Raw genomic sequence first — 20,757 nt, 5'->3', positions numbered from 1 at the left:
TAGTGGTTTAGCCTCGTGCGTTGTGTATGATCTTGCCCTGTGTCTGCACAGGCTGGCTCTGAGGTCTGTTCCGGCTGTCACGTTGGACCAGGTGGGTCAGCAAGGTTTGCATGCAGGCATGGCTGTGGCTGGTACTTCCGGGCTGCCGTGTGAAAACGCTCATCATGTTGACTGGCCTGACCAAACATGATTATCTCAAGAATTCCTGAAGTCATTCTGCTCAAGGCACAGAATTTCTCATCTTTTACACATCATCTATTTTTCTAAGTTGCTTTCCATTTCCTAAAACATAAAACATACTGAGCATGCCCCTGTATTTTTAAGCATATGATGAAATCTCAGCTTGAAGTGTACAATAATGCCAGCCAAATTGTCCACTTTTATCTGGGAGGCCACCTGGCCAGGAAAGTGAAATCTTTTATCAGCTAGGTGGCTATTCCTATGTTCCATGTACCTGAAGATCTGAGAGCTTAGGGGGAAAGTGTTCGCCGGTATAAAACTATGTAACAGCTGCAGCAGTGAGCACATGTACAAAGTCCAGAAACAGCACAGCAAGATAGACTTGCTGCAAGTCTATTTAAGTGTTTTGTGAGAATTATTATAATGAGAAATGTTACGTGAGAATGAAAATATTTTATGGCCTAATTAAAACTGATGACAGCCTGACAAGGTAATATTTTGCTATTGTTAATACTTTTGTTCTCAAATTGTTTAAAAATTCTTACAAACCAGAGTTTCAAATGATTATTATAGCTATTAAAGAGCCAAACCTTTGTTTAAATAGGGGCAGTGTTGGTTGCTATATGAAACATATTTATACTCCACACTAAAGATTGATTCCTTACAGGTGAAAAATAAAAGAGATTGATTTTCTTTAATTTTATAGTTATTAAGTTATAGTTGTGATTTGTTCATGTTTGGTAAATGTGTTCTGATGGGAGGAGTCGGTAGGAATGCCAGGCAAACTTTGGCAAGCAGGTCGTACACTTTTAGATCTTGGATTTTGCCTTCTACCATTCAGTGATTTTGGAATACTTCCACAAACAGGCACAGTTATCGAGCAGGCACTGTTATGCTCTAGGCACTGAGCAAAGACATTTACATCCTGCTTCTCGAGTGAGGTCCACAGAGCCCATGCCTGGGAGCTCCTGGGACAGGCAGTATCTCTGGCTCCCCCGCGCTGCAGCGAGATCTCCGCATGTGGGTACACCACGTTACAGTCTGAGAAACTCTGCTTTCACATTTCACTTCCGATTCCTCACCAAAGACCTACAAGTTTGGAGAAGTGAAGTCAAGATGCAGAGTCACAACACTAGTAAGAGGTGGAGCTGCTCTCTCCACTCAGATTTGGTCATGTTTGCATTTACAGCCATACCCTTCCTTCACTTCTTGAAAGTTTACCCCTTCAGTTTCCAGCTCAAATACTACCCTTCACTGAAACCTTCCTTGATGCCTCTTGTTGCAAGTAACCTTTCTTGTTTAAATATCTCACATTATTTTAACTTTTTCTGTTTTTGTCATATAGCATAATCTTGTCTTAGATTATTATTGGTAATGTCCAGGAGGATAGAAACTATCTTTTTAGGCTTGCGTAGTCTGTTGAAACTAGTGTAGCAACTACTGTACAATATGTACTTAATGGATGCTTGAATAAATTAACGCCTGCCTTTGCCCTTTAAATAAAGCCATTCCATAGTTCATTAGGACAAGTAAATCCTATTTCAGTTATATTTAGTGAATTAACAGCTGCTAATTGCTTGAAGGTTATTACTGCCTGGTTCACATTAATATTAATACTGATATTCCTACCATGTGCATAGGATTTTATAGCTTACAAAGTACTTTAACACCTATGACAACATTTAATCCTCACTACAACCTTATGGCATGAGAATTCCGTTATCCTCATTTTACAGATATAAAAATTCACGCTTACAGAAATTGCAACCTGCCCATCCCTACACCAGGGTTTGCCATCCAGACAGAGTACTAGTGCTGGGAAGGAGAGCCCCCATAATAGCTGGCTTTAAAAACCAGTGGGGATTCTGGCCGTCCAGGTGAGATGAAGCCTGCTAGAAACTCAGGTATGCTCTTAAAGGGCCCACACACAGAAAAGACTCACTTGTTCACTTGAACTGTCCCTCAGCTCCAGCAAACAGGCAGTGCCCAGGGAGGCACCAGAGAGAAACTGAGTTGTGTAGCTTCAGGGCAAGGGCTGGTAGGACAGCCACCATCATCCCTGTGTGGAGCCCTCCTCCCACACAGACCCAAATCTGAGTCTGCCTTCATCTGCTGATGTCCACTTGCTCCACCCTGAAGACTCCCTGAGACACTGCCCCACCCAACTGGAGGACCACTGGAGGCTATTTTGGTGGCAGGAAGTCAGCCTTGGCCTGCACCACAGTCTTTCTTTGAAAACTCTCAAAGGTCTGCAGGCCCGGGCAGGTGGTGACTGGCCTCAGTGTGCCCTGGGCTTTTGCTTGATGGCCCCTGGCTCAGCACTGGCACAAAACCTGAATCTGCATTAACCTGGTGAACACCACTTGCCCTGCCCTGGGGACTCCCTGACACCCTACCTAACCCAACTAGCAAACAGCCCGACCATCTTTCTGCAGCTGAGACTTACAGCAGCCAGCAGGTGGAAGTAGGCCTCTGGGTGCCCTGTGTCTTTTGCGGAGCTGTCCCAGGCCCAGGACTGGTGGCAGCTGACCTCAGTTTGCAGTGTGGCCCCTCTCACGTGCCTCCAGGCCCAGTACAGGCAGCTACCAACTGCAGATAGCTTTGTAGCTTTTACCAGATGGTCCTGGGCTTGTCACAGTCAATGGCTTGCACTGGAGCCCCTCCTAAGAGGCCCCATAACCAACATACCCAGTGGCTGGCTTCAGACCACAACAGAACACCACCCAAGTAGCCCCACAAACAGCACTCACAGGGTGGTCCCAGCAAGCACCAGAGCCCACTGGGGCAAATGCTGCCTGATCCATGGGGCCATGGCAGAACAGCTTGTGTGCTGTGGTCATGGCCAGTCCTGACAGCCAATCAGCACTGACATGCCAGCAGCAATCAAGGCTCTTCTACAACTGGAGGGCGCACACGACACACACAGGAGGCACTCTTGAAGCACTCAGCGCAGAGGGTCAGGGGAACTGCCACTGGGCTCCAAAGGACAGCTACTCTTTGAGGTGCCCCTGCTGAGACTGGGAGACACAGCAGCCCTACCTAACACAGACAAACAAGCACAGAGACCAGATGGATTTCATTTATATTTTCAGAGCATTTCACACCCAAGCAGCAGAATCTATTCTTTTCAAGTGCATGTGGAACATTTTCTAGAATAAACCATATGTTAGGCCACAAAACAAGTTTCAATATATTTAAGGAGATTGAAATTGTATCAAGTGTCTTCTCTGAACTCAGTGGTATGAAACTAGGAATTAATTATAAGAAAAAAAATTTAAAAACCCCACACAAACACATGTTACTAAACAATGAACGAGTTAACAACAATGAGCTCAAGAAAGAAATCAAAACATACCTTTAGACAAAAGAAAATGAAACACAATGACCCCAAATCTATGGGACACAGTGAAAACAGTGCTCAGAGGGGAACTCGTAGCAATCCGGGCCTACCTAGAGAAACAAGAAAACTCTCAAATAAACTATTTAATCTTACACCTCAATGAACTAGGAAAAGAACAACAAACAAAACCCAAACTAAGCAGAAGAAAGGAAATAAATAAAATAATCTAAAAATATATAAAAGATCAATGAAATCAAGATATGTTTGTTTGAAAAGATAAACAAAATTGATGAACATTTAACCATACTCATCAGAAAAAATGAGAGAGGATCCAAATAAATAAAATAAAAAATGAAAGAGCAGAACTGATAACTGATCCCACAGAAATACAGAAGATTATAAGAAAATAATGTGAACAACTATATGCCAAAAAAACTGGAAAATCTGAAAGAAATGAGTAAATCCTTAGAATGAAAAATCTTCCAAGAGTGAATCAAGGTGAAATAGAAAATCCAAACAGTCCAGTTGAAACTAAAAAAATCAAATGAGTAATCAATAAAGCTTCCAAGAAACAGAAGTCCTGGACCAATAACTTTACAGGTGAATTTTACTAAATATTCAAAAATAAATTAACACTTATATTTCTCAAACTAGTCTAAAAAATTCAAAAAGAGAAGAGGATTCTAAGCTCATTTTATGAGGCCACCGTACACTGATTACAAAACTAGACAAAGAAATTATAAAAAAAAATAGCTATAGGCCAATAACCCTGATAAACATAGATGGAATAATACTCAACAAAATATTAACAAACCAAATTGAGCAAGACATTAAAAAGGTCATACAACATAATCAAGTGAGATTTATTCCTGAGATGCTAGGTTGGTAAAATATCCACAAATTTATGAACATGATATACTACATAAACAAAACGAAGGAATAAAATCATATGATCATATCAATAGAATCAGGAAAAGCACTTGACAAAATCCAGCATCCATTTATGATAAAAATTCTCAGCAAAGTGAAACTAGAGAGAACAAAACTAACATAATACAGGCAGTATCTATGCAAACACAGCTAATGTCAAAGTCAATGGGAAAAGCTAAAAGCATTTTCTTTAATATCAGGGATGAGACAAAGATGCCAATTTTCACTACTTTTATACAATATAGTATTGGAGGTCCTATCTACAGCAATTAGACAAGAGAAAAATAAAAATTTTCTAAACCAGAAAGAAGGAAGTAGAACTATCATTATTTGCCTCCTGTATAAGCCCTGACCATGAATCAAACCCACAGCCTAGGTATGTGCCCTGATGGGGGATGGAACGTGCACCCTTTTGGTGTACATTACAATGCTCCAACCAGTCAGGACAATTAATATTTTTAAATAAAGATGAATTAAAAGTACTGATAAAATAAAATTCATTTAATATTAAGAAAAGAAATTAAATGATGTGAAAACTATTACAGGGAACACCAGGGAATAGAAACTTAAAGCCTTCTGAAGCTCCTTCTGGTGTTCTTCAGAAGCAAAAACATGGGTCTTGTATGAAGTCAAGAGCTGTTTCCTCAAATGGTGTTTGTAGCAGAAGCCCTCATATATAAGATGCATTGACCTTAAGACATTACTCCTCAAGTGAAGACACTGAAATCAGAAATAGAAGAAAGGAAAAATCTACAGGATTTGTTCAGTGATTAGCAAGGTCTGGAGAGATGGAAGAGGGATGGAATTAAAAGCGGCCCCAGATCTGGAGCCCAGGCACCTGGAGGTATGATGAAACCATTGGTTCAGCAAGGCAGTCTGGGGCTCTGGGGGAGTGGAGAACTCGTGGGAGGAGAGCAGTCATGGCTAACCAGTCCTTTTTTTCCTGTTTCTGTGGTATGGATACCCACAATATTTTTTTAAAGGTCTTATTTATTTATTTTTAGAGAGAAGAAGGGAGGGAGAAAGAGAGGGAGAGAAACATCAATGTGTGGTTGTCTTTCGCACACCACTTATTGGGGACCTGGCCTGCAAGCCAGGTAAGTGCCCCAGATTGGGAATCGAACCAGGGACCTTTTGTTTCCCAGGCCAGCACTCAATCCATTGAGCCACACCAGCCAGGGCTGGATACCCATAATTTGAGTAATTATGTCAATCACAGAACCTGTCACATAGTGAGAATTAAACCTGTTTTTTTTAAGGCACTGTGACTTTGGGGTTCTTAGTGATTACAGTATAGTCTCCATTCTAGGCCACCATGACTCACAAATACATGCAAAAAACTTGCCATAGGCAGTTTGCTGAGTACCAGAGCAATTCAGGTTCTTGATTTTATACTGTTATAACCTCTCTCACCTCCTCATTGGGAATTAGCATCCTGTTGGTCAGATTTATAAACACAGCAGCCTGCAACATTGCTGCTTTCTCACTCATCCAGATTCCAAAGACTCTTCATCTAATTGTTGACGGTGCTGAGTAGAAAGATCTGGAATCTGAGGTAAGAAATCCTCAGGGTTTCCTTGGCTCTGCTTTTCTATAGTTGTGAATGAGAGCAATTCACTTCACTAGTCTGAATGCAATTTATTAATCTACCAACCGGGTGAATAATGCCATGCTGTTTTTATGGTTGTGAAGAACCAATGAGCTCTTGTAGATGAAAACCGTTTGTAAATTTTAATATGCTATGTCAACATAGTTATTATTAGTGTAAGAGCAGAACAAAGGACAAAAGAGTTGCTATCAATGTAAATATCTACTTAACAGCAAATTATATATTTTTAAAATTAAGACGAATTTTTTAAATATTAAAGTGTTTTACATACTTTACATACTTTCATTTCAGTATAATAATAACTTCTATTTCAAGTGTATGGGAAACAGAAGTTCCTAAAAAAATTCAATATAGAACTACCAAAGGATCCAGTAATTCTACTTCTGGGTATTTATCCAAACTGATTGAAATCAAGATCTTGAAGAGATATTAGCACTCCTATGGTCATTGTAGCATTATTCCCAACAGTCAGGACATTGGAACAACCTAAATGTCCATTGACAGATGAATGGATGAAGAAAATGTGGTACATACATACAATAGACTATTATTATTCAGTCTTAAAAAGAAGGGCATTCTGTAAGATGTAACTAAATAGATGAACTTGAGGACATTATGCTAAGTGACATAACCCTGCCACAGACCCTTCTTCAGCTGAAGGGCTTCCACTCCCCCCAAAGGCCATGACGTGGTGTTCACTGGATCCCAGGCCCTTTCCCCCGCCTCTTCTGTAATTAAGGTTCCTCTCTGTCCTGGGTCATTGCTGTCAACATGCACACGCACTCCTCCCATTATTCAAAACTATCTTCTTGGCTCTCATATTCCCTCTGGCCCCAATTCCATTCCTTTTTTCACCTTCACCAACTTCCTAGTAGTTGTCTGCAGACCCTGCCGATGCCTCCTCATCTTGCATTCTCTCCTAAACATGCCCCATCCAGGCTTCCTTCTGGCTTCGCGCATTATTGAAATGGCTCCAGTCAAGGTCACGATTGACCTCCATGATGCTAAATCCAATGGGCATTTTGTCTCTTTGCATCTTATTCAACTTCTCATTAGAATTCAACACAGCGACTGCTCTCTTTTTCTAGAAACCAATTTTTTTTTGTTTCCAGTGTCACCCTTCTTCATATTCAGGTGTGTGTGTTTGTTTCTTGCCTTAGTCTCCTTTGCAGGCTGCTGTCTGGGTAACTTCATCCTCGGACTCCTTCTCCATGCTAAGCATGCTCTCTACCAGAGGTAATTGGCCAGTCCATGTTTTTGAATACCAATTGCAGGATGATGCCTCTCTATTTTATATCTTTGGCTCTGGAGTCTCCCTTAATTTCCAAACTTAAATAGCCAACTTTCAACTTGACATTGCCATGTAAATGTCCAATAATTTATTCAAAATTTCAATATCATATACAGCAAGACTTACTGAATCTACCCCTAAATATATTTTGAATCTAGAAGGCTGGACTGACGAGGGGATAGCTTCTGGAGGACATTAATGGTCCCTTACATGGTCTCATTACTTCCACCCTTGTAATGTCACACTCTTTGACTTCTATTTTCCAGACAGCAGTCAACATGATCTTTGGAAACTATAAATTAGACCATTCCCTACTTAAAACTTTTCAGTATCATTTTGGGCTCAGCTTAAAAGTCACCTCCTTGCAGAGGATTTTTCTCACAAAGAGTTTAAAGCAGCACTTGAGTATCTTCTGTCACTGTATTCTGTTTTATGGTCATCATTGCATTTACCAATAACTGGTGTTCTCCTATTTACTATGTGTGATCTCTGTGAATTGAGGAACATGGTCTGTGGTGTTCATTGCCTTCGCCTCGGTGCACAGTGTTTGGCACATAATATGTGCTCAACAAATAAATGAATGGATACATTCATTCAGCAACACCTGTTGTCATATGTCATAACTTTCTTGGCTATGCTGATACATCAGAACTAGTTTAAGGAGATTTTTCGACTCTTTTGGATAATTAATCTTTCCTCAGGTAACTGGAGTAAGTTATTTGACTGATTCATTCACATCTATAACATGGTAGTTTTTACCCAGCTGTAACTTATTTCGTGCATGTTGCAAGGAGGCCAAAAGAAGGAGCATCTTTGGGATGTCCTTTATAATAGTCATATATAATTTGGTAATCTTAAAAGAACATGTACCCTGTGGTGATGAGAACTTTTACTTTTCGTGCGTTTTGCTGTCTCTACTTCCCATTTGCTCACCTAAACATTTTGAGAGTGTGATGTGGGTCATTCCAACAGTGGTAACTATTGCTCACATCATGTATGGTCTTCATCCAAGAAACAGCTATTTCCTAATTCTTTTCCCCCATTGTATAACTACAGAACATCTAAAACCACAAGGTACAATTACTTCACATGCTTTCAGCATCTATAACGGTACTGGAAGAGGGTTTCTCCACAAATACACTGCGATGCACTCAGTTCAACTGAGCCTCAAAGCACCGTCGTTTCGTGTTTACTGGCAGACATGAAGGAGGTAATGTTTACTTCCTCACCACAAACATAGGCGCTATCTTATAACATCACCGTTGGGCTATTTCCCCTCAGTCTCCGCTCTGCTGTACAGGTGGCTTATTTAAGAGTGTTTCTGAGGGGCTGTCTCACCTTCAGAGGAGTTTCATCTTCTGAAGTTCTAATCTAAGATTCCTCTCCTGTACGGTTTAGAGTTTCAACCCAGCACCCGTGAATGCCATGTCTTTATTACTGTTTTGAGTGACAGTGGTGCAGCGGAAGGCACAGGCATAATACGTCTTTGTCTTCCCCCAGCTAATGACCTGGGGCGGAGCAGGTCAGGTGCATCTTTACTGTTTGCTGCTGCTCCATTTATCTGTGCTGTATAAACTCCTCGCGACAGCCTGGCCCTCCTCATTGTTTTCAGAACCTTGACTCTCCTTACCATTCTCATCATCCAAATTTATTTAAGGATGAAACTATTAGAAACACAATTGGTGAATTAATGTCACAGGGACTGCTGCTGGCAGCTCATCAATTTTTGATACGCCACTCAGACAAATGAAACATAAGCCACCCAGAACAAGGGGACCTTTTGACACTTCAAAGGAAACCCCTATGGGTGGTTTCCTCTTGAAGCCACACTAAACTGGCTCGATCTCCTCAGCTGGAAGCTGCCAATGTCTCATTAACCCCTAAAAAGGCCCGGCATGAGCTTTTCTTTTCAGCTATAATTATGCCATGCACTTCTGTTATGCTGCACTGAATCGCAACACTGTCACCAGCACATTATAAACATCCCCCCTAATTGAAAAGCAGATTAGACTCTTGTGTTAATTAGCCAAAGAGCCCGCCCACTTGCATGCATTATGATTGCCTCTTAAATACTGAGGATGTTGAAATCCCTCAGAAAGACAAGGCAGACTTAATTGCAATAACCTGCAAATTAAGTTTAATTTACTTTAAATTTACCGGTTTAGCAGGCTCATTTGATGGTGTTAATGTTCTAGCAAATTAATTATCTGAATTAGTCATGCCTGGTGGAGTTTTGCAGCAGAATACATTGTACAGTGGCCTATTAATAACAGACAAACAGGACAGGATTAATGAGAAGATTATGCTCGAGTTCTTAAAAAAAGAGGATCTTGCATGAATTCAAATATAATCACCAAAGAGCAAATAAAGACACAGAATATAAACAAACTGAGATTTATTACACTCTGTGGCGTGCCATGCAGGAGAAACAGTAAAACATGACTGTGAAATATCGGACGGCGAGAGCCCTATTCTATGTGCTCCTGTAGAGCTCCCCTCACCGCGAGCTGCTTCCTGTTAGCAGGCATGTATGAGTCCCATAGAGAAGCACTGGGCTGCAGAGGTAACACCAGCAAATTCACTGGAAATATCTTCACTTTGGTTAATTCTATTGCCCTCTTAGTAGTTTATAAAACATTAAGATGTTTTCTGGAACCCACTTGTAACCATTCTTCTTAGCCAGATCAGGATACTATTACTGATACATAATCTAAAACAACAATAACCTAGCTGCCACTCTTCTCTCTGTCCCAGTACACATCTGTCAAGACCGAACGTAGGAAGTTTGGGGTAGGGGGTATGTAGAAGGACGAGAATGCCAAGATCGTGGAAACATTTGAGCATTAACAGCTTTGGAGAATCTTCTAGATTTCCCCTCTATGAGCATATGTTTATCTTATTCCTCTTCTATCCTCAGGTCCTACAACAGGGTCTGGAACCTAGTAGGGGCTTAAACCATTCTTTTTTAAAAATGGATTTTAAAAAATGAGCTTAGTGACAAGTCTGGAAGAAGAATTACTCAGCCTGGGGAACATGGTAGGGCAGTACTCCTAACAAATATGGAATCTCTCTGAACATCCTGTGCCAGCGCTTCTGTTGTTATAAATAGTTAGGCTTTCTCCATTTGGTTCTGAAGAGACACACGCGGGCTTTCTCCCCGCCATCCGCTGCAGAAAGAAATAGCCTCTGGGTGTCAAACTAATAGTCTTTGACTGGCTCGAACTGAGCATGGCCATGCAGTGACTGACCTCAACATGCCAGATTATTGATTGGGCTGGAGACGCCTCAGCCATCATTTTCCTGGAGCAGTCACCGCTTTTGTCTTGCTCCGTCCACAGCTGTCACGCTGTGGTGAGCCATTGAAAGAGCCCGCATTTGCATCCTTCATGCATTTATGCTTCTCCGCTCAAAATAAAAATGCCACCACTTGAAAGTCAGGCTGAAGCATTGGTTCTGGTTTTTAAAAAATTATCTTATTAAAAACCAAGGGTTTGAGTTTAGTTGGGAGTGGGTGGGTGGGGGGAACATGCAGAATATGTAAACTTGCTTTATGAGGCATATTTAATTTTGGGAAAAAATAATGAGAATAAAAATTGTTTCAATATGTTTTCTGTATTGTGTCAATATATCACACAGCTCCTTTCTGGAGTCGCATTTGCTGTGAGGGTGGTTGGGTTTTTTGCTGTTTTTTGTTGTTGTTCTCTGTTGAATTACAATTTGCAGCAGCAAATGAAACTGGCACAAAAGCAGGTGTTATTAAAACTGGGCAGGAAAAGGACAATAACAACATAATTCCGCTTTAAAGGCCGATATGTGTGTGGTGGAAACGACTTTGGTGGGAGCCCGCAGGGAATAGAAAATACACCATAAACACAATGGGTTTCAGTGACACGTAAACAAAAGGCAAATGACTAATATATTTACATATAGCATGTGGTGTATTCATTGCACACCATGGTGACAGAACTGTTTATTTCATTTATAATTTATACAGCAAAATCTTATTAAATGTGTAACTAGTTTGCCAGATGATAATATACATAGGAGATTAGGCTTCTATTATAGAACATCATTAACAACAAAAGATTTTCATCTGTGAGCTAATTTTTTCTCAGTTCATTCTTTTCAGCAGTGTTTGCTCCAAATAGAAGCCTGCCTCTCGTCAGTGGTGCTGACACTATGGCAAGAAAAAGGTAGCTGTGAATTTCTGGAGAAGAATGCCCATTGGCCAATATAAGACTCCTTTTCTGGTGTTCCCTAGATAAGAATATCAGTCTTCAGACTGTATAAGGCAGAACTGAAGTGTGTGTATGAACTTTAAGGGGATTTTAGAGATCCTAGAAAAACTCTTCTCTGACAAACAATATTCTATCAAAGACCAGAAGCACCAGTATCTGGTGTTTCTGACCAACATTGCTTCAAAGACAAGAGGATGCCGTAGGTATGGTAAAGAGAATAATTTCACTGTGCTGTCCTTTAATTCCTGATGGACCATCAGGCTGGAGGCTTTAAGGAAATTCCAGACACCAAGGGTGCATGCAGAACAATCTTCTCAGGATATTAAAAATTTAAAAATTTTAATGAGAATTTAAAAATTTTTTGCTTCCGTAATCACTACCGCATGCACACTGTCTGTCATGTGGTCTGTTCCTCTTACACACACAAAACTACTCTGAGCTCCTTTTCTTTATTCCTTTTGAATAAAAAGAGAAAACTCCCCTTTTGGATCTGCCTTCGCTCAGTGTTCTTCAGTGCGGGTGGAACCATTTCAGCATGTTTGTAGTGGGTGTCATTCCAAGCCAGGAGAGTGCTGCCTGTGAGGGGCTGTGGGACGGGTGGGGTCTGGGAGGGGGGATGGAAGTGAGGCGGTGGAGAAATGCTTTTAAACAATAAAATGTATTTTACTTTCAAGCCTTGAGCTGTCAGGCCTCATTCCAAATAATGTATCCTGACAGTTCATAGCTACTCTAAAAAACTGGGGGAAGCTTTTGCAGTTGCAAACTAGTGTGGTAAAACATGAAAATACTTTATTCAGGTAAAGTGGAAATAGCGTTCAGCCTGGTTGAGTTACACAGAAACCGTTTCCTCTCTAAATTAATATACTGTGCAAATGTCTTGCCTGTGACACCCTAGCTGTCCACTTAATACAAGCCCTTCCAGGGAGAACTGTGTCTCCGTGCATCAAAGCATTAGTGAGTATTCCCGACCGAAAGCCAGATAAACTTGTACACTCAAAACAAGCGCATGAGGAAGTGAATCTTGGTGTTGCCAATCATAAGTGGAAAATGCAAAGAATACATATTTACTCAGTTTCTACTGTTGGCCTCAAAAAAGACAAAGAACTGCTGTTTTATCGTTCGCACATTTTCCCCTTCATTAGTTCCATAATCTCCCAAGAAGGGAAAAGGCAGCTCAAGGGCATCTTCCTGTGGGTGCCATAGAGTGTCAGAACAAAACAAAACAAAACAGAAAAAATAAAACGAAGAGAAAAACCAGAATAATGTTATTTTCTGATTTAAATTCAATGTGGGCCAGTAGTACAATGCAACTGATGCTGTAACAGCGAAAATGCGCCTAGGTCTGATTAACAGATGTATGCAGGCTAGAGTCTAGGAGAAGATATTACTGCTCAGACCTCATCTGGACTATTGTGCTCAACTTGAGGCCAGAGAGACTCCAACAAGTGAGTCAAACAAGTGAGCTAATATTTAGGGTGAAAGGGGTGGTAATAGAATATGAAATTATGTTATATGAGAAACAGGTAAGGAAAAGGCATAAATTCCTAACTCGGAGAGGTCATGTTCTAGCAGAAGATGCGTGGTCACTTTGAGGAGATTCTGCAGAGGCTTTATTGCAGGAGCATTTTTTCCTTCTCCACTGAATAACAATAAAAGTAGTACTCATAGTAATGGTCATGGTAATGGTAATGGTAATGATAATAATACCTGACATTTGTGTGTGCCTTTGAGTTTCCAAGTTTTCTCTTACAAATACCACTGTATTTAATTTACTCAACACCTCGAGGAGAAATGATTTTGCCTCTCACACAGATGAGCACATGGACCCCACGCGGTTTAGTCACTTGCTCAGGGAGAACAGACAACAAGGGAAAGTCTTTGAACTCCAGGTCTACTGATGCCAAATCACAATGAGTAACTGAACCAGATTATTTACAGAATTCTTTTCAGTCCTTGGTTTTATGATTTTAATAAATATAGAGGGTTAAGGAAATGCTTTTCTTATTCATCCATTTATTCAAGTAGATGCTTATTACTAAGTGTCAGCAACTGGCAGGTACTGAGGCTAGTACTATGATAAGTTATGGTCAGTTCTATTGGAAATCTTGCCCAGTGAAGGGGAACCAAAGAAGTAGATCATTAGAATTAGTCATGGGAGGCATGAATAAATGTTGTGTGGCCTTAAAGGGGCAATTAACACTGCTATTGGAATGGGGAGGCCAATGAAAAGCTTACAGAGAAAGTGGCAGTTGAGTTACATCGTGATGGTTGAAAAGGGAAAGAGGAAGAGAAAAGGGTGTGGGAACTGGAGAGCATTTTGGGAAAAATTTCTTTTAAGTACTTGGGATTTGTATTCCATATATTTACTTGTCCCTCTGTGAAGTCACCCATTCCTTCTGGTTTTCCCAGGACTTTCTTGGCTTTAGCAATGAAAGTCCACATCCCATGGAATCCCTCATTTCCAGGAAAAGCAGGATAGTTGGTCACCCTACTTTATGGGATTAATGATGGACACTCGCACTACAGGTACAAAGCGTAAGGAGAGTTCCAGATAATAGTGAGCTCTGATGGTATGAAGGATAGGATATGACCTAGTATATCAGTTATTGCTAAAATAACCATTTTGCTTCAACTTTTTCTGTATTGTCAAAAAGTTAAATGGTAGGTGGTTTTTGAGTACTCATTGGTCCCATTGAGAAAGAAAAGGGAAAAAATGCCTAATTAGCCCTGGCTGGTGTGAACCAAGCCTTGGTTCACCGGTCTGTGAACCAAGGGGTCATAGGTTTGATTCTGAGCCAGGGCACATGTCTGGGTTGTAGGTCGAGTTCCCAGTTGGGGGCGTGCAAGAGGCAACCACACATCAATATTTCTTTCCTTCTCTTTCTCCCTCTCTTCTCCTCTTTCTCTAAAAATAAATAAATAAAATATTTTTTTAAAAAGTAATTGATCTTAGGATGATTAGTTCACTAGCACTAACCAAACTTGATGTTTATCATTCAACTCCTAATATCTATCATATGAATTACTTTTTTGGCAAATGAATATTATAAATAGCATATAGGTGACTATAACAAAACACATCTATAGTCTAAGATTGTAGAAAATAGCCACCTTCTAGGAATTAATAGTAAAATATCAACAAAAATGTGTTGAATGGATATTCCTAGAAGTATCTTGCCCTAAAGGATGCACATTAATGTGTGAAATTAGAGAAATATCTTAGCCCTATCCAAGTGATTAAAGTATATTCAGGTCTGAAATGTAGGCTTGCTGAAGAACAGTAGGTTAACTGAAAGTCAGATATGGGTATGAATCCCATAAAGATGAACGTGGATATGTAATTACGTCTCTGAGATCCGCAGTGGAGAGGATACATGGCCCAGCTAACTGATGTTCTTAGCAGAGATAATGTAATAGCCCTTCAGCAGTCACCAGCTACCAACATAACTCTGTCCTGATTTCCCATAGTCCCTTAACTTCCCATGAGCATTTTCCATGGGTGGTAAGCTTTGTAGGGGCAAGAACTTTATGTCTCTGTGCCTGGCCTAGGGGATATGGTATAAAATGAAGCTCCATATTGGTTGAATAAAATAGATATGACTTTCTTTTTATTTTATAATCCTGTATACATTTGATTAGCATTTGACTAGTATCAACTTTGAGTAATTGGAGATCTTGAGTTTAGAGTTCTGCAAACTGGTGAACCAGAGTGTCATAGGCTTATTGCATTCTGCCACCCCCTGAAATTCATATGTTGACACAAAACCCCAGTACATCAGCATATGACTGAGAATGTTACAGACTGAGTTAAACTGAGGTCTTTGGGGTGGGGGTAGGCCCTAATTCAATAGGAGTGGTGTCCTTATAAGAAGAGATTAGGACACACACATGCACAGGGAGAAGGCCAAGATACAGGGGGAAGGTAGCTATGTATAAGCCAATGAGGGAGGCCCCAAAGGAAAAGAACCACGCTAATACCTTGATCTTGAACATCTACCCTCCAGAAAAGTAAGAAAATAAATTTGTGTTGCTTAAGTCAGCCGGTGTGTGGTATTTTGTTGTGACAGTCCTCACAAACTAGTACACAGGTATACTAGTATGGTGATACCATAGTACACTGTCCATCTGGAAGTGCCACCTGGCTTCTTTCCTTGACATATCTCTTCATTCACAGAGCAAATGACAGTTATGGAAATGATGCAAAGAAAGTTGAAGGAAAGTGCTACCAGATCTACTATCCAGACAACCACACTGAAGCCAAAAGATGCTAAATTAATTTCAGTCATAAGTGAGCAACGTGCTTGGTTCTATTGTCTTTTAAAAGTCTGTTCTTCAGAACATTACTCCTGGAAGATCAGTGGGGAAAAGAGTTCTATGGTCAAATCCGTTTGGTGACACTGCTTACTATTTCCTTCTCTGAGCTAGTTACATAGCCTATCAACCTATGAAGAGCTCTAAGTGGTCCTGTATTTAAGAAAGCTGTTTAATTTTATTAAATCTAGTGTTTATCAAAAGTTTTTGACCAGAGAATTATTCCTCCTGTGACATCTCATGAAATCCATCATCACAAGGAGTACTCTGTTGAACACATTTTAGTAAAATATCATCTATTACCATTGGCGCTCTAATCTGTATTACTGAATGGAGATCAAATTCCATCTTGGTCATAAAGGAACTCACATCATTATCGTCTTTGGGAACACTGGCCTAAGTGTCTCTCAGATAAATTGGTGACATATGCTGCTTCCTTCTGGACAGACTGCCCAGACTGTCAAGTGTGGACTTGACCCCTTGGTCATATTTCAAAATCCTTCTCAAGTTTCGCTTTCTTTGTGTAGCCTGTCCCAGTCTTTTCTCCTCTGCCAACTACTGTGAGACATAAGTGACCACAGTCTTTCCTGGATTGTATTCTGGCACCTGTGTTAGTGTATTTTGTATTGTACTTATTTGGTTACATTTCTACTTATCTTCCAAGACTGGGAGATTCTTGAGGGCAAGGAGTATGTCGCACTCATCTACCTTTGTAGCAGAGCAGAGTGTGTGACACGTGGTGAATGCTCAATGAAGGGAAAAGAACGACTCATTTCCTAGGTTTGTGATAACCCTCTGGTTCTGTCCTCTCTGGCCATACTCCCTGGTCTACATTTTAAATCATATGAGAGTCATACAATAAAGTTTTGTCTTAATAATGTTTTAGAAAAAAGGACCAATGCCGTTAAAATATTAAAATCATAAAGTAGTATTGAATTGGAGCTAATGATGATCATTTTTTATTTTTTTAAAGATTTTATTTATTTATTCTTAGAGAGAGGGGAAGGAAGGGAGAAGGGGCAGGAGAGAAATATCAATGTGTGGTTGCTTCTCGCATGCCCCCTACTGGGGACCTGGCCTGCAACCCAGGCATGTGCCCTGACTGGGGATCGAAGCAGTGACCCTTTGGTTCACAGGCCGATGCTCAGTCTACTGAGCCACACCTGCCAGGGCAATGATGATCATTCTTTAAATGGAAATATATAGTTCCTATTTATTATACAACTACTATAAGCCAGGTCTGTACTAAATGCTTTGCACACACTCTTTCCATATAATGACTGTTAGCAGATCTCTGTTGCCTGAATTTCCAAACAAAAGCAAAACACTATTGAAAGCATAAGCTGAGGAAAGACTTCTTGTCTGGAGAGCTGTGAGAAAGCAAGTGATAAGAAGGGCACAGTTTTCTGTGGCTCAGATTCTTTTCCTCCATACGTGGGAGCAAGCTATATTTGAAACTTCCCCAGTGAGCAAGAGGTATACACCACTCTGTATCCCACAGGAGCCAAAATTTTGCTTATGTATCATTTACTTGTGCAATTGCCTGAAGAAAGAAGAAAGACACACTTATCTGGGAGATGGGGATACATATTTGTTTTATTCATTCATTTACTTATTGACTCATTAACTCAATTATTATAGGAAGACAAATAAGACTTGGCCTTTATTTTCTGGGAACTCTCATCCAAGTGGGAGAGATAGGTAGTATCGACTCACCACAGGATAAGTGTCATCTCTGAATAATGAACTACGTGCTGTATAAGCCCAGAGGAAAAAATCCTCCTCCCAGGAATGTGCCTTGCCTAAGGTATTGTTCCGCTCCATCAGTAACTTCCCATCATATGCTTACTAGGGCTATTGTCATCCTCAATTACTTCCTTTCTCTCTCTTAGCATCCCACCTATCAGCAAGTCTTATCTTCTACCACCAAAATACATCCCAAATTAGCCCATTACATTCCATCTCTAATGCCATCACTCTAGGTCTCTCAAGTCCACCAGGGAATATATGTACATGTCTAGTGTCAGCTTTATATTATGGAATTCTCTCTCCACTGGATTCAATGGGATTATCATGTCAAGGTATGTTTTAAAGTTACAGAACAAGAAAGGACCACTCACTCTCATTGGTCCACCACAGACCTTGGGGCAGAGGAAATGGTTGGATCCAGTGCATTCTAAGATGAGGCGTGAGGGCATATATTAGATTCTGGGTGTAAAGGAAGTTAGAACAATTTTGCCACTCAATAAATGTTTACTTCCTCCCCTTCTTTCCATTTCTCCCCTTTTTTCCATTTTCCCCTTTCAACCCTGAATGAAGAATATAAAAGATGAACATTCAACAAAGTGTATGTATTATAGTCCATAGATAATATAAAAATTATTTCTTCTGAAATTGGCATGGGCGAAATGGAGATTTCCTTTGCAAACGTGTTCAAATGGTGACGATATATTTCAAAATGCACTGAGTTAATATCTTTTTAGTTTGTAACATAAAATAATGACCTGATGATTAAAACAACAATCATGATTACAATGCACTTAACCTGTCATTATGCAACCATTTCCCAAGCCATAAGAGCTGAAATATCTCCAGTGTCCACAACAAAGCTGGCACATGGTAGTGTCTAACCAGATATTTTGTTAAAAGCATAAAAGGGTGAAGAGTTTCTTTTTATTCCTGTCAGATTCTGGCTGGTGGAGAGAAACTTGGAGTGATAACACCTAGAAGAAAAAGAAAAATTATGCCTGAAATCTATTTCCTATTATTATTATTATTATTATTATCATCATCATCATCATCATCATCATCATTCCCTTAAGTGCACCGCATTTGCTAAGCATATTCTACTTTTGGAAATACTTTTATGTGTGTTATATGTAATCTTCACAGTCCCCTTGTGGGGCAGGAAGTTTTCTCTTTCTTGTTTTATTGCTAGAAAAATTATAACACAGTGTGTTTAAATAATTTTCCTTCTCCCTTCAACAATTTGTAGCAGATTCAAGATTAAAACTGACTTCCTGATTCTAATCAAGGGGACCACCTGAGGGTAACACATATGTTTCTAAGAGAGGATGAAGGGGCTGCAGAAGTCAACATTTTGGGAGGAAATGAGAAGGCTGGTGTTAAGATTTTTAAATAGTGCTGATAAAGAAGAGCAATAAGTGCTGGAATTATTATCTCCGGAAAAGTGAAGAGTGAGGTGAATGCTTAATGACGGTGCTAAAGGATGATACGTGACTATTATAACAATATGATAGATTGTAAAGAAAAATGGAGACATTCCCATCTTTCCTGGGTACAGAATTAGACTGGAACACCTCCAGTTGAAGGCTATATACATGTAAATCAACAGTGGCTCCAGAGAGGAAGGGAATGTATCCTAGGGACACTTAGAAGGCCAGTTTCGGCGCTGACACAGTGTTGGCTCCAGAGAGACCCCCTGAGAGCCCGTCTACCCATCCTTCTCATGGCCCAGACCCAGCAGAGTCACTGGCTGGTTAGTTTCTCTAGCCCGTCAGTCATGCCCTAGACATCATAGTCCAGACTTATCATCAACTTGATGGTGTACTAACCCAGAAATTGCGTCTTGTCTCCCTAGGTGATTAGCACTGGGGACTGAAGTCACAAAGTATGATGACGTGAGACAGGAAGGGACAAGTCTCCTGAATGTATGCCTGATATGGTGAAGGCTTGGGCTGAGCTATTCTGGCACTCAGTAAAGCTTAATTTGTCTATGCTAGACATTGGCCATTGGGAGTCTATAAATTAAATAGGACTAGGAAGACCCTAAGTTATCACACTCACCAAAGTTTTTCAAAAATTCTTTTGATTTGTATTTTTTCCAGAATTACTTTCTCAAAACATGGGTTTGATAATGCCTTTCCTTACAGCAGGGAATGGAACATGGTTACAGAAAACAGAAGAAAAAACCCCTCAGGTTTCTTGCTCGGCATTCATGGCCATTTGGAATCTGGTTCTAATCCTTACCACACACCCCGATTTTATTGAGGTTGGAAAGACTTAGTACAGAGACCAAGCTGGATTTGCTTTATTTCTGTGTGCCAGTGCAGGCTCTGACTCAAAATTGGGTGCACGTTCACTGCATAAATGGATGAGAGGTACAGGGCAGTTACTGTACCATATCTTTCACCAGCATCTCCATTGCATTGCTCATACTGTACTTTCTGCCTGGGAAGTCTTTCCCCATCATTTCCAATATCATTTCCATTTATCCTAGCCCTACCTGTACAGGGTCCAGGTCAAATCACTGCTCCTACTGAGAAATGGATTGGAGAGCAGGACAGAGTCAAGGCATAGTCTGGGCAGAAGGGGATTGTGAGGCAGGCAACAGACCAAGAGCCGGCATGGGGGTGGGACTGAGATGCCCCCTACTCTTCCGTGTTGAGGCTGTAAAGAAGAAATGTTAAAGGTGATCAGAGTTCATTGAGATCCATATTTTCCCATCCTGGCCAGGTCTACTTCCCTTTTTCTTCACTTGGATCAATACACTTCCCTTTCCTTAAATTCTTGTATGCATACTCTTCTTCCTTTTCATCATAACTTAGTTTCCTAGATGTTTTTCTTCAGAACTTGGGTTTCCCAATTTTTTTGAAATTTTTTGGTCCAGGTCTACCTGAGTCATAGCTCTATCTGAGGCAGATTTATATCCTTAGCTGCTGCTATTCCCATTGAAAAAGGAGAAGGCTTGTGACTGGAGGGGTCCCTGGGATCTTATTCCACTTTCTGGAATTATCGTAAGGAAGTCTGTCACTAGGAATGGCATTTCTGAGTGTCCAGGACAAAGGAGGCTAGTGACCTGAGGCTGCCTGTCAGAAACTATCTACAGGTGTGAGGT

This window comes from Phyllostomus hastatus, unplaced genomic scaffold (genome assembly GCF_019186645.2).
Source record: "Phyllostomus hastatus isolate PE091 unplaced genomic scaffold, TTU_PhHast_1.1 phas_contig_29, whole genome shotgun sequence".
NCBI lineage: Eukaryota > Metazoa > Chordata > Mammalia > Chiroptera > Phyllostomidae > Phyllostomus > Phyllostomus hastatus.
This window is presented reverse-complemented; position numbering follows the sequence as displayed.